Here is a 24735-nt window from a genome sequence, read left to right as displayed (position 1 = left end):
GTACTCTCACTCCAAATTACTTTGTTGAATGCCCTATCCTTTATCTATTTATTTATTTCCAATGTAATAATAATAATAAAATTAGTAGAGGGAAGGCACGAGGCTCACATTCTTTGATTGAGTGTCACTGTCGCTTAGATAGCTGGCCTTTCTTTTAAGTCCCTGGCGTCTGAAGGGTTGTGTGTGTATGTGTGAGAATTCAATCAAAGTATTGTGCTTCTGTATAGATTGAGCACGTTATAAATTACTCAACACTCAGCTAATGGAAAGATAATTGCCTGGCTCTGTTGGCAGTTGCTGGCCTTCCTTTGAATTTAGAGTTATGCAGGGAAACAAGAGTTAGTGGCTGAATGAGGCAGGAGACATTGCTGGAATATTCAGTGAATATTACATTGGCATAGTAAGTTGGATTTACTTCCATGGGGGTTAAGTCAAGATAAAGTGAGATATGAGCTCTAGTCCTGTGGTGTATGCCAGGAGTAACAGTACTTTTGGCACCTGGGAAACCCTATGGAAGTGAGATTGTTCTAATTCAGAATTTTGTTAACAAAAAAGTCAGTTTCTCATTCCAGGCTGATGATGTTGTTTTGAGGTTGATGAATTCCTGGCAAACAGACAATTTGCATGCAGTTTCTAAACTGACAACACAGTGGCAGCAAATCAGCACTGATAAATGCTACATCATAGTAAACAGATTCTTTGGGGAGCAGTGGAGCTCATCTTTTCATCTTACTACTGCAGAGCCCACATACTCACCATCTCAGAATCCGAAAGGTTCAACAACGTTCTCTTTTTAAGCTTTTAAGGCACATGCAAGACTTAAAAGCATTAGCACATGTCCATGAATGCACTTCTGCACGTACAACAGAGATGCTAAATTTCCTATACTTGTAGCCCTCTCAAACTTTCCTCTTGTACCTTCATCTGTGGGGAGGGACAATGTCTTTGTCCATGGAGTGTTGCTGTACTCTTAGATCATTACATGCTCCTCCCAGGAAAAGTTGTTTATGTCCATGCTCTCTAATTGAAGTGAGTTCTCATGGCAACGACATTTTCCCTACAGAAATGTCTATTGTTTTTCCACACTTTCCACAATTATATAAAACCCAGTGGAGCAGAATGGATTTTCTTAAAAAAAACAGTTGGAATGCAAATAGCAAATCCGTGAACACTTATTTACTTTTCATGCTGATTAATATCGTTACACAAATACAGTGAGACCTGTGCAAGAGATCACTCTTATTAAGCTGCTTGCTGTAACCACCCTACACCAAATCCTTGTTGCCAAACAACACATTAAAATGATAAAAGATTATTTTTTACACAATAAAAAGTTAACCTGTAGAACTCATTGCCATAAGATATTGTAGAGACCAAGGATTAGATCACCTGGTGCATCAGAGCACTATGGGTAGCTGTGTAATATCTTTGAAATCATCTCTCGATCCCAAGAGGCTGTTGAGGGCCAAACTGGCTCCTAGCACAATTTAAAGTATTTAAAGGAGTTGCTTGGGTGATCAGGATTGCTAGAACTGTGCTCTCAGTACAACCCACAATACTTCTTATAGTAGTGAGTGGGGAAATGAATGGCAGAGGGCTAACTATGCCTGCTCTGCACTATAAAAAGGGTGTCATCAGCTGCTTTCATTCCTTCATAGAGCTGATAGAAATCTTTGAATTTAAAATTTTTCAGCCAAAAAAAAAAAAAGGACAACATTTTCATAAACATTTTCACAACATTTGCACAATTTTCACCATCCTACAATTTTCAATCAGATCCACCTCTTTGGGCTGCTACAGCAGTACAATCGAGATCTGGCTTGAAGAGCTTGGCAGGTTCAAAAGGGGAATTTTACACTTATGTGTGTAATAACATCATTTCTGTCAGGCTAAACATTTATAAGTGATATAAACCCTCCTACTTGAGCATGAGCCAGCTGCCTGGACCGAGGAAGAATCTTCCCCTGTGGCTCAACTATTCATTATGGGATTACTTGCATTTTGCTCTGAACCGTTCGGTATTGCTCATTCTTAGAATCAGGAGATGAGACTAGAAGGGCTTTTGATCCGATCCAGTAAGACAGTTTCTATGCTCCTGACTTTTTTTTTGTCCGTTGACTGGTTGCTGTTCTCTCTATTTTGTAGGAAATTTAACAATGTTGCAGGCCCATTTGCTACAATGGTCTAATGACAAGATTCAGAAAATAACATATAGCAAGAACATCAGGCACTAGATTTCTAAGAATTGTAGAACACTATCTCTACATTGGATTATTTTATTTACCTGCATTATTTTCATCAGGGTCACTGTAGATGGAAGCCAGGATAAACAAGGAGAAAATGACAAAAGCCATCAAGATGAAAGCTGTTTCAAGGTTTGTGAATGGTAACTCCATGAACTGTTAATGCCTCTTCACCTACAATAAAATGGAAACGTTTACTTGACATACTTTAGAAAAAGCATGGTCTGATCAGTATAGTAGCCTAGTTTTTAGTCAAGAGGATATAGATCCTGGTCAAACTGGTTGAGTGACTTTAGCTGGCAAGGAAATAATACTGTTTGCTCTCAAGAAGGCAGCAAATCCTATCGCGCTCCACATAATATGCAGTAAATTGTGTCATTCTTCCTCTTGCTATGGCACATCTAAAGCCTGGCTCATGCTATTCTGAGAGCAGCACTTAAAACTTCCCATAACTGAGAATAAATATAATGTATTTTATTACAGGAAGGTAATTCAGGGTCCCATACACTAATAAGTAAAACCCAGCTAAGAGAGAAAAATATCTTGGTAGAGATCTACAGAAACGCATTTCCTAATAGTAGGGCAGAAAGTTTAATATGTAAGAGGAAAAACCTCTAGCCCCGTGAACAGAGGAATCAAATCCAAACCAATGGCCCACTCCTGAAGTCAGTGGGAATTTAGGATGCTTAGCACCTCACTGGATTTAGTCTTAAAAGGCAATCCCGCCATCAAAAGCCAAAGACTCCAATTAATTGGTATTATACATGCTCAAAAACTCTGAGGCATATTTTTAAGAAAGCCAAGGGAGAATCAGAATAAAGAAAAGGAACCACTTACTGACCCTGAGGATTTGGTATGTATATTCCAGTGGGATCTCTTTTTCTGTGGTTTCAAAATCACCACATTTTTATAAATGACTCCACAGCATTGTCTTGAGCCAATCACTCAGATTTGGGAGTGATTAGTGTAATGTGGTTTCCTGGTGCCTTTCAGTTGCTGCCTTCCTCATGCAAGGTACAATATACACATCATAATAAAGGCTCCTGGAATCAAGCAGTGAAAATGCTAGAAAGTTTTCACATCTCAACAAGTGTTTTTTGTTTACCTACTTACAGGATGTCAGTAATGCTAATGAAAATAGAAGCAACAGACGGTGCAAAAATGCAGTCTGGGCAGTCAAGACTGAGTACTGTACATTGTAAAATACTTTGAATGATAAACATTAGTGAAATATTAACATGGTAAGAAAACAGGATGCAGTTTTATTGCTAAGCAATAAAAGGAGGAGATAGAACATTAAAGCTGTACTCTAAATACAAAATAGAGTGTTAAAACACAGACCTATGCTGATACAAATAACAATGATGCTTTGTATTGATATAGTTCTTTGATGGTCTTCAACATTAACGGAATTTAATAAACCTGGGGGTTGGGGCGGCGGCGGCTGGGGGGCAGCTGGAGCGGGTGAGCTGGGGCTCCTGTGGGCAGGAGGGGAGGGCTCGGTTCTCTGGCGGGTGAGTGGGGTCTCAAGTCGAGGGGCAGGGCCAGAGGCTAGCGTCCGCAAAGGGGGAGGGTTTACATGGCGCCCATGTGCAAACATTTATTTCCCTTTGTAGTTCATCTTAATAAGACGGATCATATTTTATTTAATTATGTTTCCTCTTAATTCTTCATTAATCAAGTCCCATTGATTTATACCAGCTGAGGCTCTGGCCCAATATTTTTAGGTTAAAACTGATGAAATAATTCAAATGCTGAATTTGAACATTTTACCTAAGTAAAATGTATCATGTTTTTAATGAGATTTCAAGTTTGGTTGATAAAGATAATAGTGTTGGTGTAATATACTCTTACTTCTGTAAGGTGTTTGACTTTGAATCACAAAACATTTTGATTAAGAAACTAGAACAATACATAATCAGTATGGTACATATTAAATGGATTAAAAACTGACTAACTGACAGGTCTCAAAATGTAATTGTAATAATGGAATCCTCATCAAGCTGGTGTGTTTCTAGTGTGATACTACAGGAATTTGGTCCTGGCCCTACACTACTTAACATTTTCATCAAGGACCTTGGAGAAAACATGAAATCATTACTAATAAAGTTTGCAGATGACACAAAGATTGGGGTGAGGGTGGCAAATAATAAAGAGGAGAGGTACCTGATACGGAGTGATCTGGAATGCTTGGTAATCTGGGCTCAAGCAAACATTGCACGTTAAGGCAACTAAATTCATTATGAACATGTTGGTTGGCGTTCTTAGGCTAATAGTTTGCCTACAGTATATTCATCCATGATTATGTAATCAGAGCTGAGACTATTGCATAATTAATGTTTGGTTATTGAGAAAGATGTTTGTTCTGTGATGCTATCAGTCCCTGAACTTTGATTGGCTGTGTGATATTTTAGCCTATAGGAGTACAGGGAATTGCTTATCGTACAGTTATTGAGGGGCTGGGGAATAGTCATTGTGCATTTCAGACCCTCTTTACTAAGCAGGGGCCAGGGAATTATATAATTGAAAAATATGTATTATTAACTGTGAAGCATGTCTATGCTGCTGATTGTTTAAGACAATCCTATCATTGCAAAAGAAACAATATAGAGATAACGGGTATCATGTGCTTGAGAATATGGGTCATTTTATCCTGTATAGGTTCCCAATGTTGGGGATCCCCAACATGAGGCAACCCCAAAACATATATTTATAATCTTGATTTGAATAAGAGCATCAGTAACATAGTTTAGAATCACATGCCAAGCATGTACATTTTAGATGGAGTACAGAATATTCTACATAATATCTGGTTTGTTGAAAATAGAGGTATATTACCCATACAGATGAAGGAAAAGCATGGAGGAGTCATCCTCTCATGCAGACTTCTACCCTTCAGTGGATGCCCTGAAATTTGTGGGTGTGACAGAGTGTACCAGACCTTCTGAGGCCCCCCTGCTGGCCCTGCCACACCCCACCCCAGAAAAGGGCAGTGGTGAGGGTCCTCCAAGCTGCCTAGAGTGGCTGTGTGGAATGAAGCCAATCAGGGCCCAGCAGCCTAGTATAAGAAGACCTGCAGGGCCAGAGGGGGAGTTCAGTTCCTTGCTGGAAATATAGGAGTGTGGATGGCTGGCTGGTGGAGCTAGAACTCTAGACAGAGCATAGAATCATAGAATATCAGGGTTGGAAGGGACCTCAGGAGGTCATCTAGTCCAACCCCCTGCTCAAAGCAGGACCCATCCCCAATTAAATCATCCCAGCCAGGGCTTTGTCAAGCCTGACCTTAAAAACTTCTAAGGAAGGAGATTCTACCACCTCCTTAGGTAACGCATTCCAGTGTTTCACCACCCTCCTAGTGAAAAAGTTTTTCCTAATATCCAACCTAAACCTCCCCCACTGCAACTTGAGACCATTACTCCTTGTCCTGTCCTCTTCTACCACTGAGAATAGTCTAGAACCATCCTCTCTGGAACCACCTCTCGTTCATGTGTTCTCTAGGCATTTCAGCCGCCACCTCAGCTAAGGGTCCACTGAGCTGTGGCCTCAGCTCTACCATGTATTGGTCAGTAGAGATGCTGTACCCAAGGCAGGCCCTTTCGAAGTTTTCTAAGAAGGCCTCAGTATCATCACCTGCCTTGTAGGTGGGGAACTTTCTGGGATGGGAAGTGGTACCTGGAGAAGGATTGTTAGGGTTTGTTGGTATATTCTGCTGAGCCTTTATCTTCTCCACCTCCTCCACATGCTTCCTCTCTTTTTCCTTGTCCTCCTCCACATGCTTCCTTGCCTCCATTTCCCTCTTGTGGGCAGCCTCCTGTACCTCCTTCTCCAGCCGCACGAGTTCTATCTGTCTTTCATGTTCCCTTTGTTTTTCCTCAGCCTGAAATTTGGCTAATTCCAGCTGTAGTCGAGCCACGGATTTTGTCATTCTAACCTCTCTGTTTTTAACTAACTTTACACCCGAGGTTTAGAAATAAACAAACAAAACTTGGCTGTAAAATTTTGCTGTGCTGGAATAGAATACCTATTCTTTGATAGTGATTGTCAGCCTACAGAAAAAGACAATTCCCTGGTCTCTGCTCTGGGCCCAAATCAAAGCAAAAAACCTCCAACTACTTGGAAACCTGCTTACCCAGCCCAAAGAAAAAGCAAATGGGTAGAACACACACCCTCTATTTACTTTTAGGAAAAAAAAAAAAACCTCTGGGTTGGAAGACTGTGAATTTCCCTGCAGGAGTTAAGTACTCTGCCTCCAGGCAAAGAGAACCTGCAATTCACAAAGATAATCCCCTTTTGTCTCAGCTCTGGCTCCAAAGCAGAGAGAAAACAAGCTGCTTTCCCAGCAGCTCCAAAGGAAAAAAAAAATCCTTTTTAAAATCTGTATTTCTAGTTCAAAAAATCTCAACTGGATCTCAAAATGATTTCAGGTTAATCCCACCACTATGCCACCATGTCAAGGTTCCTCCCCCACTCTGAGCTCTAGGGTACAGAGTGGGGACCTGCATGAAAAACCTCCTAAGCTTATCTTTACCAGCTTAGGTCAAAACTTCTCCAAGGTACAAAATATTCCACCCTTTGTCCTTGGATTGTCCGCTACCACCACCAAACTAATACTGGTTACTGGGGAAGAGCTGTTTGGACGCGTCTTTCCCCCCAAAATACTTCCCAAAACCTTGCACCCCACTTCCTGGACAAGGTTTGGTAAAAAGCCTCACCAATTTGCCTAGGTGACTACAGACCCAGACCCTTGGATCTTAAGAACAATGAACAATTCTCCCAACACTTGCACCCCCCCTTTCCTGGGAAATGTTGGATAAAAAGCCTCACCAATTTGCATAGGTGACCACAGACGCAAACCCTTGGATCTGAGAACAATGAAAAAGCATTCAGTTTTCTTACAAGAAGACTTTTAATAAAAATAGAAGTAAATAGAAATAAAGAAATCCCCCCTGTAAAATCAGGATGGTAGATATCTTACAGGGTAATTAGATTAAAAAACATAGAGAACCCCTCTAGGCAAAACCTTAAGTTACAAAAAAGATACACAGACAGAAATAGTTATTCTATTCAGCACAATTCTTTTCTCAGCCATTTAAAGAAATCATAATCTAACACATACCTAGCTAGATTACTTACTAAAAGTTCTAAGACTCCATTCCTGGTCTATCCCCTGTAGAAACCAGCATATAGACAGACACACAGACCCTTTGTTTCTCTCCCTCCTCCCAGCTTTTGAAAGTATCTTGTCTCCTCATTGGTCATTTTGGTCAGGTGCCAGCGAGGTTACCTTCAGCTTCTTAACCCTTTACAGGTGAGAGGAGCTTTCCCCTGGCCAGGAGGGATTTCAAAGGGGTTTACCCTTCCCTTTATATTTATGACAATGAGACTGTAATCTCATCCACAATGTAAGAAGATGACTGAGCTAAAAGCAACTGCAGTGACTGCACTTAAAAGGCCTAGGAAGGGAGTTTACAGCTCTAAGAGAAAGTGATTTGCAGAATAGCTTCCTGACAATGAATGACATTCCAAGAAAAGAGGAGAGAATAATGCAAAGTGCAGCAGTGAAATAGATTCAGAGTGTTTTGTTGTGATCTGACTTCCATTGGTTTAAATCAAGAGTAATTTAATTGAAGTCAAAGGAGTTATACTGGTGAAACCAATGTGAGTGAAGTCTGAATCAAGCCCTTACTTTTTTCAAAGCTGTGTGCGCACAGGTAGAATCAGCAGTTTGACACTGGGTCCTAGACACCTTTTTGTGGGTCATTTTTGCAATGTACAAGTGCAAAAATACTCATGGCCCATATCTTTGACAGCTCAAAAAGATAGTACTTCTGTTTATTGGAGACTCTCTTGACTCAGGTTAATAAAGAAAGAGAATAAATAATGAAATATGGTGTCTGTATTGTTTCAAATTGTATTTGAATTTAGATTGTAAGGTGACAAGTACAATAGAAGTTATGTCAGCTTAAGTGGATTTGACTTCTCATCGCAGATATCAATGGGTTATCCTTAATATAGTCAACCTGCCAAAACCTCTGATTGCTGCTCATAGATGCTCTGTACATATTTAATGCATGTGGTGCAGGACAAAGGAAAGGTTGAATGTTAATTAGTCCATAACCTGAAGAGAGTGAGAGAGAGAGAATGGAAGGTTAGTATGTTTAGATTCTTTATAAGAATATTAGTGGTAGACTTTAAGTCTTTTGCCAGATGTTGTTAGTAGATGCCAATCTATTTCTTAGAGCCTGGAAAGCTTTGAAGTTTAATATCTGTGTCACATTCACACAATATAAGCTGCAAGCCCACAATCCGATGCGGTATGATAAATCACGCTGGCATGAATAGCATGGGATGGTTGGTTTTTAAATATCACTCTGTCACTAATATCTTGAGCTGGCTGGCATATAAAATCACCATGGCACTCATAGCCTGAATTTAGCACATTTTTCAAATATATGTGAACTCTGATACACGCAGAAAAATCCATCAACATTTTTTTTCTTGTATGTCAATCTGACCCTATTGTTCAAATGACTTCGTATATTTACACTTTTTAAAAAGTGTATTTTGTAGTGACTGGCCTTCAGCATCTCATATCACTTTTGCAACTTGTTATATGTTGTTTCTTTTGGGGAAAAATTCAACAACCTGTGCCTGCCTGTTAACTGTCTTTTTAACCTGTCTTCCTTCCTGTCTTTCTAATCACAAATTCAAGACTTCTACTCTGCCAGATCCCTTCCTTAGCAGTAAGGCCAAATCAATATTTTATTAATGGTGATAGCTCTTAATTTGCATGCTTTGTACAAAACAAAACAAAACCCAAGCAAACCTGGGAAAACTACATTTTGTTTTTCTAAAATGGTAAAAAGATCATTGGATGAAATTAAAGAAAGGAAAATTTAGGCTGTGTTGGAGTCCTGTCAGGGGGTGGAATAGCTCCCAAGATGAGTGGTGGAACTCCTATTGCTCAAGTCATTTAAAATTGGACTAGACAAAGCATTGGAAAACAGCAACATTGATTGGTGTCAATCCTTTTTTTGGTAGCGGGATGGACAATGGAATCTAATAAGTGGAGTGAATCTTGGAAGTAGATAACCACCCATCTGGGGAGTCAGGAAGGATTTTTTCCACTGATCATGCCTTTTCCCACATCTCCGAGTATTGTTTTACTTTTGTTTACATTGTTAAGACTGTGTTTGGCCTCCCATAGCACAACAGGTTTATAAAAGTTACCTTACTGCTACCACTGAAGTCTGTGGTAAATCTGTCCTAATAGGGTAAAGATGGCAAATTGTTGTCAAAGAACTCTAGGCACAAAGTCCCCATGATTTGCTTTTAAACACCAGTATTGTTTAAACCTCATGTCCAACCTTTCCCTTTGTTTTCTTCTCCCTCTCTTCTCATTTTGTGCCATTTTTTGGTGCCATTCTGTATGTATGGAATAGTATCTGTGATCAGATGTGTGAAATGACCATCCCTTTCTATTCAAATTCCTCCTCAAAACACACTTCTTCTGGCCTATCAGCTCTAGTCCTCTGTTATAAAACTCAGTGCCTCACAAGTTGGACGTTTTGTTTTGATTTTGTTTTAAAGAGCATCTAATGTTAAATTGCAGCCAACTTCTTTCTGTTGGTTGCTGCAGGTAATTACGGCCTGAATGCACAAAAGGAGCTAAGCGTTGTGAATATTTGTTAATGCTCTGTGGAGGCTTTTTAGATGACAATAGGCACAGATTTTGGTCTGATGCCTACATTGTTGTCAAAGCAGATAGGTGGCTAATGAAGTACAGTAACTCCTCACTTAAAGTCATCCCAGTTAACATTGTTTTGTTATTAGATTGCTGATCTATTAGAGAACATATTTGTTTAAAGTCATGCAACGTTCTGGTATAAGGTGTTTGGCTCACCCTGCTCCGCCCGCCCGGTGCTCCTGCTAGGGAGTGGGGTTGGGGCACGGGGCCTTGCCCCATTCCGCCCGCCCAAATCCCCTCCATTGCTAAATGGAAACTGTGAGCAGCACCTCCAGGAATTTCCAAGGCTCTATTCCCCCTTACTCCAGTATGATGTGCATATAGAATCATAGAACTGGAAGGGACCTCGCAAGGTCATCTAGTTCAGTCCCCTGCACTCAAGGCAGGACTAAGTATTATCTAGACCATCCCTGACAGGTGTTTGTCCAACCTGCTCTTAAAAATCCACAATGATGGAGATTCCACAACCTCCCTAGGCAATTTATTCCAGTGCTTAACCATTCTGACAGTTAGGAAGTTTTTCCTAATGTCCAACCTAAACTGCCCTTGCTGCAGTTTAAGCCCATTGCTCCTTGTCCTATTCTCAGAGGTTAAGAAGAACAATTTTTCTCCCTCCTTCTTATAACAACCTTTTATGTTCTTGAAAACTGTTATCAAGTCCTCTCTCAATCTTCTCTTTTCCAGACTAAACAAACCCAGTTTTTTCAATCTTTCCTCATAGGTTATGTTTTCTAGACCTTTAATCATTTTTGTTGATCTTCTCTGCACTTTCTCCAATTGTCCACATCCTTCCTGAAATGTGGCACCCAGAACTGGACACAATACTCCAGTTGAGGCCTAATAGTGCGGAGTAGAGCGGAGGAATTACTTCTTGTGTCTTGCTTACAATACTCCTGCTAATACATCCCATGTTTGCTTTTTTTTTGCAACAGCATTACACTGTTTACTCATATTTAGCTTGTGATCCACGATGACCCCCAGTTCCCTTTCCGCAGTACTCCTTCCTAGGCAGTCATTTCTCATTTTATATGTGTGCAACTGATTGTTCCTTCCTAAGTGGAGTACTTTGCATTTGTCCTTACTGAATTTCATCCTATTTACTTCAGACCAAATGATCTGGACCAGTTTGTCCAGGTCATTTTGAATTTTAATCATATCCTCCAAAGCACTTGCAACCCCTCCCAGCTTGGTATTGTCCGCAAACTTTATAAGTGTACTCTCTATGCCATTATCTAAATCATTGATGAAGATATTGAACAGAACCGGACCCAGAACCAATCCCTGTGGCACCCCACTCGTTATGCTACTTTCTGGGTAGTCTCTCAACGATAACTACTCTCCCATATGTCACTGTGGCTGGGGAAGAAATGTAAATCAGGTTTCAATTATTGAAAAATCACTTCTGAGCAAGCTCAGTGTTTGTCTGCTCACATTTTATCAGATCCCACTGAAGCCCCACTCTTTCTTATAACAGCATACAGGTAGCATCTCTCTGACAGGCACAGGGAAGTGCAGAGGTAATTTGCAGAAGGTTAATTTATAACCGTCTTATTGAAGCACACTCTGCAAAACCCTCCAAAAAACAGCCTAAACATTATGGACAGGAAGAAATCATAGCTGAGAACAAATTGTGGATCTCATGATTCCAGGGTCTCAGCAGTCTTTTCTTCTGTATTCGTCATATTTGCAAATTCTAAGCTTTCACTTTCACTTTTTTCCTTCTCTGCTGTAAATATATCGTCATAACAATGTTTGACTTTAGTATGGCATAGATTTCACCCTCAGAATATGATTACGCCACCATTCCCACTAACTTACATGGGACTACTCACAAAGTAAAGTATTATTTAACATGAGTAGAGGTGTTGGAATCTGGCCAGGAGGAAGGAAAGAAGAGAGAAAAGAGGAGAGAAAGAGAAGAAAAAGAATGAAATATGTATTTCTCCAAGTTGGACATACAACTCAAAAAGTTAGAAAAATCTGAACTTGATTTAGAAAGAGAACTCCTCCTTCTTGGGAGTTGGACAGGACTACATCTATTATTTCATGGTTATGATTTTTTTTTCAGTTTGATATACTTTCTTTCCAAAAGTCTAGCTCATTATTTGGCTAAAAAAAAAAAAAAAAGGAGTTCAGTGTTTTTTATCAGCGTGACATGAGAATGATAACAATACAGAGTTAAAAATTAAAAAACCTAAACACTAATATGGAACAGACAGAAAAAAAGCACAAATTACTATACTAAAATGTATATCTCTACATACCAACATACGGTATTCCTGTCATTGGAAAGAAATGCTGGTAATTAGTGGAAATCTCATCCATGATAGCATCTTCTGTACTTGATGTGAGGTTCTGAAGTAAATTAGCATACAGACATTTCCCAACACACAAAATCATGTGTCATTGGTCTTTTCCCAAAGTGAAACTGTATCATGTAGATAATGCCCCCAGTTCAATAGAAACACTAGAAAAGTAATGGTACCAGTGGCACCAAAACTTCTTTTATATCCTACTTAAATTGTGATAAATTCCAGTGACCGCTAGATATCATGCAGCCCGTTCTGACCAAATCGAGTGAAGTACAAGGTTCAATAGGTAACGTATGAAAGAATGACGAACGCAGCTTCAACCCAATTATTGCTAGTTAAAACTGATAACATACATTAACTACTCTACACAGTCCTGGCTGAATAAATATGATCTTTGTAAGCAATTAACTTGTTACGCTGCTGTTTATCTTAAATGCCATGGGAATATAGAGCATTTGGTTGAATTATACTTTGCATTGCTCTCTCTAGTCTTTTAATCTATCACATTGTCAGAAGGTGACTGGTCCTGGAAGAAAGGAAGCAGGGTCTAGTGTACCCAGACTTATTACTTGCTGTCCAATTGGGTTTAGAGGAAGGCACCTGGGTCTTATAAAGCAGCTGGATTAGTTAGATGCCTTGCAACATTACAGGATCTAAGAAGACTCCTGCAGGATCCTCAGTCAGTAGGGGGAAGATACCAGTGGGGGAGGCTTGTGGAGAAGGTCGAACTCCAGGCAAGAGGTGCTAAAGAGCAGGAAGGGATGTGCCTAGCTTGGGTTTAGGGCAAAAGAAAAGAACATCCTTCCAGAGGTAGACCCTCAGGAAGGAGAGATTGGGCCCAGCTGAAACTGGGAAGAAGACTTGTAGGTTTGAATTCTAGTTTAAAAGACCATGTAGGATTTAATAAATTGGACCCCAGAGGGGAAATGATTTGAATATTTGGACTATGTGGACTTTTTAAAGGGCCCATGAGTGAAGGGGAAACTGAGGCAGGCCTCAGCAGAGCCGTGCTTGGCTAGCAGGGGTGCTACAGGATGGGTGTACCCTTTCACATGCTCCCTTATTTTTTCTGTCTTTTCAGGAGTGAGATGACTAAAAATTCAACTCTTAGACATTTTATAGCTAGTAAATAACAACAGCAAAAAAATAGCATGAACCAGACCAAAGCAGGGCTCTGTAGCTCTTCATTTTCAAGTGTAAAATATAGGAATAGAGATAGTAACATGGCTGTAAAGATTCTTATGTAAAGATTCTTATGGCTGTAAAGATTCTAATTGTCATTAATCACACTGTTAAACCATAGAATACGGTTTATTTAAATATTTTTGGATGTTTTCTACATTTTCAAATATATTGATTTCCATTACAACACAGAATACAAAATGTACAGTGCTCACCTTATATTTATTTTTGATTACAAATATTTGCACTGTAAAAAACAAAAGAAATAGTATTTTTCAGTTAACCTAACACAAGTACTGTAGTGCAATCTCTTTATCATGAAAGTTGACCTTACAAATGTAGAATTATGTACAAAAAAATAACTGCATTCAAAAAGAAAACATTGTAAAACTTTAGAGCCTACAAGTCCACTCAGTCCTACTTCAGCCAATTGCTCAGACAAAGAAGTTTGGTTACAATTTGCAGGAGATAATGCTGCCTGCTTCTTGTTTACAATGACACTTGAAAGTGAGAACAGGCATTCGCACAGCACTGTTGTAGCCAGCGTTGCAAGATATTTACATGCCAGATGTGCTAAAGATTCATATGCCCCTTCATGCTTCAACCACCATTCCAGAGGACATGCGTCCATGCTGATGACAGGTTCTGCTCGATAACGATCCAAAGCAGAGTGGACCGACGCATGTTCATTTTCATCATCTGAGTCAGATGCCATCAGTGGAAGGTTGGTTTTCTTTTATGGTGGTTTGGGTTCTGTAGTTTCCGCATCGAAGTGTTGCTCTTTTAAGACTTCTGAAAGCATGCTTCACACCTCTTCCCTCTCAGATTTTGGAAGGCACTTCAGATTCTTAAACCTTGGGTTGAGTGCCGTAGCTATTTTTAGAAATCTCAGATTGGTACCTTCTTTGCGTTTCATGAAATCTGCAGTGAAAATGTTCTTAAAATGAACGTGTTGGGTCGTCATTTGAGACTGCTATAACATGAAATATATGGCAGAATGAGGGTAAAACAGATCAGGGGACATACAATTCTCCCCTAAGGAGTTCAGTCACAAATTTAATTAACAAGTTATTTTTTTTAACAATTGTCATCAGCATGGAAGCATGTCCTATGGAATGGTGGTTGAAGAATGAAGGGGCATATGAATGTTTAGCATATCTGGCACGTAAATACCTTTTTGCTTACATTCTTTTATACCTTTTGCTAACATGCTTTTAATCGCAATTAATTTTTTGAGTTAATCGCGTGAGTTAACTGCGATTAATTGACAGTCTTAATAATTAGGTCTTAAAAGCCTTTTTGAAGAGCATATAAAGTATACCTTTGTAAGCAGATGCCTTTCCCAGAGTGACGTAAAAACAGTCTATACTACATGTAATCAAAAATTCTCCACCTTCCTAGGGGTTTGGCTGTAAATAAATCAACACTAAGGTATCTCAAAAATCGACTCCAGCCTTCTTCCCAGGTTTGGCTGCTCCGAGAGTTCCTGCCTAAAGACTTCTCAGCCTACACCCTGTGTTCTCCTTTGTTATCTCAGCAGAAAAATGAGACACCTGCTATAGTGAATCAGCAGCATGCACACAACATTTCCTGCAGGATCATCACCTACTTGTAGTTGGGGTTTTCAGACAAACACTGCTAGCCTGTTACGGCATTATTATGGGGCTTTTCTATGCTAGCAGTTGCTGAACATGACATCCTTACTTCTATTTGCAGCTAAACCTAATTCAGCTGTACCTTTTGTTGACAGTAGTTGTCGATGACAAGTAGTTTTTCTAGCCCATTGTGTCCAGCTGAACCTGCTTCTTTCCATTCTAGATGTTACTATATTTTTTGGTTGCATACCAGGTATATAGCTTATATCAAGCATCTTTAGCTTTGCCATCCAATTTTTGTTTTGTGGGTTTTCTTACCTGCTGTTGTGTATGGTTTCTTAAGTTAACTAACAAATGAGCAATGTGGGTGTACTTTATGTCTGAGTTATCAATGACCTTATAACGCATCAGCAGTGGAGCAGAAAGTTGTCAATTATGAAAGGTCATGAGTAACAGCAAAAATAAATATTGTATTCACAGTCACTGAATATTTTTTATCTTGCCGGCCAGCAGCTTCTGCTTATTATATTTGAATGGCATAGGTCTGGAATGCTGATACGTGTGTTCTGGGATGTTGGATGAGCATTGACTGAGCAGAAAGCAAATGCAGAAATCCTGCATGTGTCTGAATAACACGATGAAGTATATGTATTTATTTGTATTTATCTATTTATTTGATAGATAAATGTATCCAAATTTGTTGTCATGATAGCATTTTATTGGTGAATGATGGAAGATGGTAAAAATAAGGGAATATTTTCAAGACACGTGTCTGCACTCAGTGTTTTGTGTGTGTGATTATATTAAATATAGAGAAAAGGTTTGGTGTACAGGTTTCATCAGCATGTGTTGGGATGGATACAATAACTGGTGAAGCCACAAATGAGTTTTGTAAGTCATCCCTAAATGAGTGTTGACAAACCCCTTTTACCACACCAAAGTCATCATTTGTTCTGTGTATGGGTGCACATGTTAGAGAAAAACTATTTTTATGAATGGTTTAAAGAGTGCAGTATTTATTTTATTGGAACTCATTTTTGTATCCCTTGGCCTATGAAGGCAAGAGCTTTCGTGGTCATAGGCCTAATTTTCCTATAAATTATACCAGTGTAAGTGAGAAGAGACTCTGGATCCGTGAGTTTTTATTGTCAGAGGACAATAAAAAAAACTCTAAATAAGATCCAAAGATGTTGGTGTTCTATAATCGTGGGTCCCTTGAGGACTAGAATTTAATACTAGATCCCATTGTATAACACTCCTGTTTCTCGTCCTGCATGATGTGAGGTATGGATTTTAAAGCTGTGACATGTTTATATACAGAAAAGCTACCACTGACCCCAAACTAAATATTGTCTATACTGGGCTTCAGACAGGTGTAATTTTAGGTAGAGGGAGGAAGAAGAAACACTTTAATGACAAGTTGACTTTTTAAAAAAACAATGGCACTCTTTTAAGCTGCTCCAGGGTTTGGAGTGTTAGAATGGAACCTAAGGAGATGGATCAGTGTGTTGTGGGGAGTGTGTCATGATTAATGTACCTGGAGTCAGAGGGCCAATATTCCCAGGAGGAACTGTTATTGAGGGGACACCAAGGAAACAGGGAATGTCAGAGATTGGGCTGGAAGCAACACAGCCACATGCACAGAGAAGTGCAGAGGGTTTAATAAAGTTCAGCTTAACCTGCATTCAGCTTCACTCAGTGCTAATGAAAAAGGGAGGGGAGACAATCAAAGCTGCATGATAAATTCATTTAACATGGAGTCGTGCATTTTATCACACTACCTCTGAACTTGTATGTTAAGCCATGCAGGCAGCTCCCTGTGTCCATGCAGAACCCCAGTGAGAGCACCTCTACACATACAGGATATTTCATATATTATATACAATTATTGGAAGTAAAAGAGTTGATTGAAAGGCTGACCATATTAACAAGAACAATCTATCTGGGGTTATCGTAGGCTGAATACATCTGCTTGCATAAACAAAACCAGGAACAACGAGTGTTTGAGAATGTATGTATATAATGTATTGACAATAAGAGAGTAAGGACCTTACACCTGTTTTAAGGCCAGAGCAGTATAAAATGGCCTTAGTGTAAATGAGAATCAGGCCCTACTTTCAGCAAGCTGTTCCTGAGGAAATAACATGGGATATTTTTGTGAATGTAAGGTGCAGGCATATATTTTATGTGCTAATAAGACTTCAGATCTTCTAATTTTTACTTGTTTAATTGTACCTAACTGAAAATACTATTTTAATAAGTATATAGTTGTCACTGTGAATAAGAGGGGTTGAATAAAATATAAAGAAAATTGCTCTATGTAATGTTGGGATAAATTCTGTGTTTAAAGTCTCCACAGCCCCCTTTCACTCATCTTGTCCATTGCATTGTAAATCTGCTTTTAAAGGAACTGCTCTTTATTTGTGACTCAGATGCTCTACTGTACTGGTGGGTCTTTGATAGATTTCTTTCAATGAGTTAGCGCAGGGGTGATCCTCTGAGCCGCATACTATTAATCTTTAGAAGTTCGAGAGCCAGGCAGGCCTGCAAGGGCTCAGGGCTTCAGCTCTGTGGGGCAACCTGCTGGGGTTCAGGGTTTCTGCCCTGTGGCGGGGCTATGGACTTCTGCCCTGCAGGAAGGGGAGCCTCAAGGCTTCAGCTCTGCAGGAGGCACCTGCTGGGGCTCGGGGCTTCTGTCCCACTCTGGCTGAAGGAAAAACCCCAAGTGTTCCCCCCCCCCCCCCATCTGGTAGGCAGAGAATGGGAAGATGGGGCGGGGAGTGAGGGCTCCATGAGCTGTTTCCAAATTTCTAGGCATGGCTGCATGTCACCTTGTTTTTCCTTTTCATCTGTACCTGGTAAAAGGTCCTACCCCTTTGTCTTTTCATTTATTCTGTGTGAATTCTGTCTTCCTGGGCTAGTTGGCCCTTTAAGGCAAGCTGGGCTCAGTCTGGCTCATGGTCTAGCAGCTACCTTGTCCTTGTCTTTGCTCTGCCCTTGATCTAGCCACTCAGGGGGCAATTAGTGATCTCAGCTGTATATAATCGAGTTAGTGACTGACCCCAGCTGCAGAGGTCTACTTAAGTAGAGCTGGGAACTTAGTCTAGGGGCAAGACTGTAGAGAAGACAGGACTCAGAAGGAGGAAGCAGGGTAGGCTCTTAAGTGGGGAGCCCTGAGACAGGGTCTACAAAGATCAAGGAGACCCCTACGGGAAGCTGCCAGAGTCCCTGGGGAAGGAAGACAATAAGGGAACCCTGCTGGGGAAGAAGCAAAATAAGAGAAGCTCTGCAGGGGTCAGGAGAAGGAGCCAAGAAGCAGAGGACTTTAGTGGAGCCCAAGAAGAGCAAAAGAACTATTAGTTTAGGTGTTTGATCTGGACTTTCAGTTTGACCTTTTGTTACCACAGAACTGCACTGAACTTTGTGTCTTGGCTGGAGGGCCGAGCCACAGAAGACATGGTGAGAGGCAGATGACCCGTACAAGGCACTGGAGATGAGGGCCTTTGCAGCATCACATCCTGACACAAAGGGGCACTATAAATGGTGAGTTCCCTACCTTATGCCATCACTGTGTAAATTTTCTTGAATGTTTTAAAAACTCAAGTCAAACTCTCGACTAAACAGAGGTTTTCCCCATAGGCCATGGAATCATTTCACAATCTGCCAAGCCTAGAGCCAAATAAAACAAGAAATTGGAAAGACAAATAAAAGAAGCCCTACATATGACAAATAAAGTCTCCACTGAACAACCCCCCCATCACAAACTAAACTCTTCCACTTGCAACCACAAAGTGGCTGACCACAATGAGAATTTTTAAAAAATAAAGTCTATAAAGATGAAAAGGAACTCAAAATAGTTGACGAACACAAAAGGAACACAAAATAGTGCCAAAAACCAGCTTGCTCATCTACCTGATAATAATGCCTATTTACAAGTAGAAATACATTATACTATACTACATAGTGTCTCAAACTGCCCTTATCAAAATAGTACCTGAATGCCTTCCGGTAGTGCATTAGGCCATGTGCCTAACAACTTTCATGTGTGGTTCGTTCTCAATCTCTTCGTCTTCCTTGGGAAAAATTGTGCGTGCAGTAGAGTGTTTTGTTTTTAAAATATAGCACGCTGCTATGTGTTTATATTAGAGAAGTGTAGCGAGTGGGTGTGGCCTCCCTCCATGACAGACTGGGAGAGACCCGTGACTGCCCTGCTGGAAGCAGAGGGGCAGGACAGGAACCAGAAATATAAAAAACAGGCCTTCCAGCTCCGTTGGAGGAGAGCTGCCAGAGGAACAGGACATCTCCCACCCGCTGCTGGAGCTCAGACCCAATGGAAGCTGCTACAGCACCAGAGACTGCAGGACTGCCAGGCATCGAGAACACCGAGGAGCTGTTGGGGCTACAACTAGTGGTTTACCTCGTTGTGACGAACATGACCCTGGAACCCAGGTACCCCCTGAATGGGAGAGTAGGAAGGAGCCCAGGGAAGTCAAACAGGGTTTGGCTGCATTGACTGCAAGACGGCCAGCATGTTGCAGTCAGATTCCTTGCTGACCCAGTGGCAGACCCTGGCCTGGGACGCAGTGGAGTCAGGTGGGCCTGCGTCCCCCCTGCCCTGCCACCACACCCCACGGGGTAGCAGCCTCCCGACCTTTAGACCAAGAAGCTACATTGGTCTGTCATCCATACGAGCTGGGATGCCAGACGGGTTTGCTGTCTTCCCTGCCAGAGAACTGATTCCCCTAGACTGCTGTGTTGCTCTGCCCTGACTAAAGGCCAGAGCCCCTTATCTGTTGGTGTCCCACCCTGCTCAAGGGCCTGAGTCCCCCTAGACTCACTGCTGCTCTTCCTGACTGCTGGTCAGAGCCATTAACTGTTTGCTGCACTGTCCTGACTGAGGGCCTTGGGCTTATAGACCCATTATTGCTCTGCCTGACTGCAGACCAGAGCCATTAACTGTTTGCTGCTCCACCGTGGCTGAGGGCTAGGGCTCGGGCTCACAGACTCAATTGCTGCCCGGCCTGGACTGCAGGCGTGGCCTACTGATTGTCAGCTAATTCCCCTCCAGAACTGAGTCCCTCCAGAGGCATTGTAGCAAGGGGATGTGGCCTCCCTCCCTGACTGACAGGAAGAGAGCCGCGGCCGCCTTACAGATAAGGCGAAAAAAGCGTGCCTAGGTCTTGGAATAGAAGGTGGTGAGGTTTGTGGTGGTCCTTCGATCCTGTTGGACTGCATTCACTGAAGGGAGGCCTAAACCAGAACTTTGGAATTGTTCAAAAGAAACATCACGCTGACCCTTCCCAAAGTCCTCGTGCTGGTTTTGTATATCATGGTAGGGTCACAGAATATGCCTCGCAACATCCTTGTGAGTAGGTCAGCCCCCAAATGCTAAGGCTGGATCTAATCAGAGAGATATTGCAAGGCTTAATGAGAGCAGACCCATTCATAGAATCATAGAAGATTAGGGTTGGAAGAGACCCTAGGAGGTCGTCTAGTCCAACCCCCTGCTCAAAGCAGGACTAATCCCAACTAAATCATCCCAACCAGGACTTTGTCAAGCCAGGCCTTAAAAACCTCTAAGGAAGGAGATTCCACCACCTCCCTAGGTAACCCATTCCAGTGCTTCACCACCCTCCTAGTGAAAAAGTTTTTCCTAATATCCAACCTAAACCTCCTCCACTGCAACTTGAGACCATTACTCCTTGTTCTGTCATCTGGTACCACTGAGAACAGCCTAGATCCATCCTCTTTGGAGCCCTCTTTCAGGTAGTTGAAAAAAGCGATCAAATCCCCCCTCATCTCTTCTGCAGACTAAATAACCCCAGTTACCTCAGCCTCTCCTCATAAGTCATGTGTCCCAGCCCCCTAACCATTTCTTTGCCCTCCGCTGGACTCTCTCCAAGCTGGACTCTCTCCAATTTGTCCACATCCTTTCGGTAGTGGGGGGCCCCAAAACTGGATGCAATACTCCAGATGTGGCCTCACCAGTGCTGAATAGAGGGGAATAATCACTTCCCTCAATCTGCTGGCAATGCTCCTACTAATGCAGCCCAATTTGCCATTAGCCTTGGCAACAAGGGCACACTGTCACATTCCTGTCAATCAATGACAAATGTTGTTTGACTTAAATACGAACAGGCCAGAGCCCAAGATTATGGCTGAAACCAACAATGTACTAAGCACTCTCCACTTTAATTACTTCAATGGAAGATGAAAGCACTCAGCACCTCAGAGAAGGCTTTCATCACTTTGCTGGATTGAGTGTAAAGTATCTGTGCAGTGCTTGGAACAAAAAAGGGGCCATATAAATGCAAAGCTGAAATTCTTATCAGCCTGGCTATTTATTGAAGAACTTTTTAAAAAAAATTGAACTGCTCTGGACATGCCAATCAAATGTTCATAGATCTGTAGATAATAGAATGGATTCTAACTTCTCCAGTTCAGCTTGCTAGTTTCTAACTGGCATCGCTGGCACGCTATTTGTATTTCTTCATGGTAAAACAATGTGTTTACTTTGAGCAACTTGCCTGAGCACAAGTTTCCTCTGCAAAGCTACAGCTGGGATGACAAGTGGGATTTAGCAAATGAAGTTTTCTTTTGGGTCCCTTGTTCTATTTCTGTGGTTTTTGTACAGATGTTTGGAATTTGATTTTCTCACAAATGCTGTGAACTGAGAACAACGCTTTTCATCTAGGAAAAATCCACAAATACTCTACTAGTCTGAACACTGGAGCGTATAAATATGATCTAACGTGCAGAGAAAACACAATTGGCAAATGATGCGTCCTTAGAAAGCAGGCAAATTAAGTAAATGCATAGAATATTAAAGTTAGGAATATTCATATATAAAACATTTTATTATGTTTATTGTATTACAACAATGCTTTGGCAGTAAAAAGGGAGCTGAAGGACAAATTTGGTTTTGAACTGGTGGTTAATGGAAAACAGACTTTACTTCAGCTCCCGTTAAGGGCTGGATACTCTGGCCTGCTAAGCAGGGTGGGACAAGGCAAATCAGAATACCTCAGACAGACCTTTTCTCAATGTTGTGAGCTACAGCTCCTCGTCCACAGTTCTACCTTTATGCTGGAACTGGGCAGTATGTCATCCACTATCTGCCTACCAGTCCCCTCCACTCTGTCCAATCTTGCCTGTCCGATATCCTCGTGCACTCTTATTGATGCTGATGCATAAAGGAATAGAATTCAGTTCTCAGTCTGTTAATTGAATTATAATTCAACAGCAAATGAAGTTTGGTATATGTAATTTGACTGTGACAGTATCTGCTGTAGACATTATCTGACCTGAATTTTTGCTGGAGAGTTTGGAATCTGATAACAGCAATAAATGGAAGATGCTGAACAATATGCAAAATTATTTGGTCCTTCAATACCACACTTATTTCCTCATCTAAACACCTCTCTTTATAAACACTGTCCTATCTGTCAACACTTACGTATCTTATTTACAACCAACCTAAGTCCTGTCAAGACTTAAGGAGATATTTTAGGAGCTTACTTTGCATCGAGCACCATCAGTACTGTGTAGATGCAATTCTTTTGGACATTTTAATGGGAAATAAAACTGATAAAGAACAGAAACCCCCTTCTTAGCTTCATTTATCTAAGCAAAGTGCAGTTTCTCCGATGCTCTGGGGCCCTAAAGGCACTTAAGAAATAAATGTACTGTATCATTTGAGAAGCAGGATTATCCACCATCCTGCATTTCATACAATTATCCTAAGAGTATTATGTGGAATAGCAGTCCTGTCATAAACACATACTTTACAATTCTCCTCAGAACTCCAGGAAATCTGTAACTTACCAGTATAACTCAATCCCATGCTTTGTTAGGCTGATATCCCAAGTAAAAGTAGCTCTCTTTCCCAGCTCCCTTAATTAGGGGTTTTAAAAGTTTCTTCTTGCATGTAAAATGCTATATATTGATTTTTATATTCGTAACATCTAGTCTGAGTTGTTTGTAGTAGCCCTATTAACTTTGGCTTACTCCCCACTTAAATTACTGAAAATAATGTGTACATCAGAAACCAACCAAACAAAAAAACCCATATAAAAGTCTTGGAAGCAATGCAATATGTGTTCAGCTTCACCATCCAATTGCTTTGCTTTTTTGTTGTTTCCTTTTTTTACCCTCCTTCATTTTCTGGGTTGTCTATTTTTGGCACTGATCCTGGTCTGAGGATCACACGGGTAGAACCCTATACCCATACAGAGCCTCACTGGAATCCTTGGTGCTCTGGATGGGCTGAGGGTTTCACCAACATAGTTGTCAGTACAGGATTGGGGCCTTAGATCAGAGATGGGCAAACTACAGCCTGCAGGCCACATCCAGCCCACGGGACCCTCCTGGCCGACCCCTGAGCTCCTGGCCCAGGAGGCTCGCCCCGGCCCCTCCCCCGCTATCCCCCTTCCCCGCAGTCTCAGCTCACTGTGCTGCCGGCGCAATGCTCTGGGTGGTGGGGCTGTGAGCTCCTGGGGCAGCGCAGCTGCAGAGCCTGGCCTGACCTGGTGCACTGAGCTGCGCAGTGGCGTGGATGGCTCCAGCTGGGCGGTGTGGCTGCCTGTCCTGGTGCAACAGCGCTGCCAGCCACCGGTGCTCCAGGCAGCATGGTAAAGGAGTGTGTGGGGGTGTGTGGATAGAGGGCAGGGGAGTTCAGAGGGTGGTCAGGGGCTGGGGGTGTGGATGGGGGGGCAGTCAGGAAGGAGAGGAGGGGCGGCAGGGAGCAGTCGGGTGGGGGTTCCGGGGGTGGTCAGGGGACAGGAAGAAGGGGTGGTTGAATGGGGGCAGCGATGCCAGGGGGGCAGTCAGGAAGGAGAAGGGTTGGATGGGGTGGCGGGGGGCAGTTGGGGTGGGAGGTCCGGGGGGAAAGGGTTGGATGGGATAGGGGTCCCAGATGGGCAATCAGGAATGAGAGGAGGGGTTGAATGGGGCAACGGGGGGCAGTTAGGGGCAGGGGGTCTGGGAGCAGTCAGGGGACAGAGAGCAGGGGGAGTGTGTGGATGGGGCAGGGCCCTGGGGGGCTGTCAGGGAACGGGGGGGAGGTTGGATGGGGCAGGAGTCCTGGGGGGCCGTTAGGGGGCGAGAAGCGGGGGGCTCAGATCGGGGGTGAGGGCTGTGCTACGCCTGGCTTTTTGGGGAGACATCACCTGGTCTTTTAGATGAACTAGCTGCATGCTGCCTTTTTTATATTAGCTTTTGTTTTCCTAAGGTTCTGCACTGTAGTTTTAGAGAGGCCAGCACCATATACTTCCTCATCCAGAATCTCCATCTTCAGAGTCAGATTCAGGTTCAAGAAGGTATTTGGGGCTGAATTGTCACCAAGTTTTTTGTTGTTGTACTGGTAACCCCAGTGCTCCGCGACCTACATCACAACATCAGAGATTTCTTGGCCTTTTAAAAGAATCATGCCATTTTAAGTCATGCATAAAAATGAAAATCCAGTTAAAGAACCTGCTGATTTTATACGGCCAACTCTTGGTCTACTCTGACTTGTAGCGTGCTTTGGGATATCTGCCTAAAGTACACTAACATTACACAAATGATTACTTCATTCAAGGTCAGTCAGTTTAAATTTCATATAACGGATGACATTGGCTTGGAAGTAACATTTGGATGAGACCTTTAACTAGAATGAG

The 24735-nt window shown here is 41.9% G+C and overlaps 1 long non-coding RNA gene across 1 annotated transcript in view; it reads left to right on the top strand.

Moving 5' to 3' along the window:
• Positions 1-2024: 2024 nt before the first annotated feature.
• Positions 2025-24735, top strand: part of LOC142071767 (uncharacterized) — a 41517-nt gene continuing 18806 nt past the window's right edge. The window contains exons 1-2 of the long non-coding RNA XR_012667960.1: positions 2025-2075; positions 18487-18622. This is a non-coding gene — a long non-coding RNA (uncharacterized LOC142071767). The remainder of the gene's footprint in view (positions 2076-18486; positions 18623-24735) is intronic.

This window comes from Caretta caretta, chromosome 4, assembly GCF_965140235.1.
Source record: "Caretta caretta isolate rCarCar2 chromosome 4, rCarCar1.hap1, whole genome shotgun sequence".
In the NCBI taxonomy this organism is placed as follows: domain Eukaryota; kingdom Metazoa; phylum Chordata; order Testudines; family Cheloniidae; genus Caretta; species Caretta caretta.
This window is presented reverse-complemented; position numbering and strand designations above follow the sequence as displayed.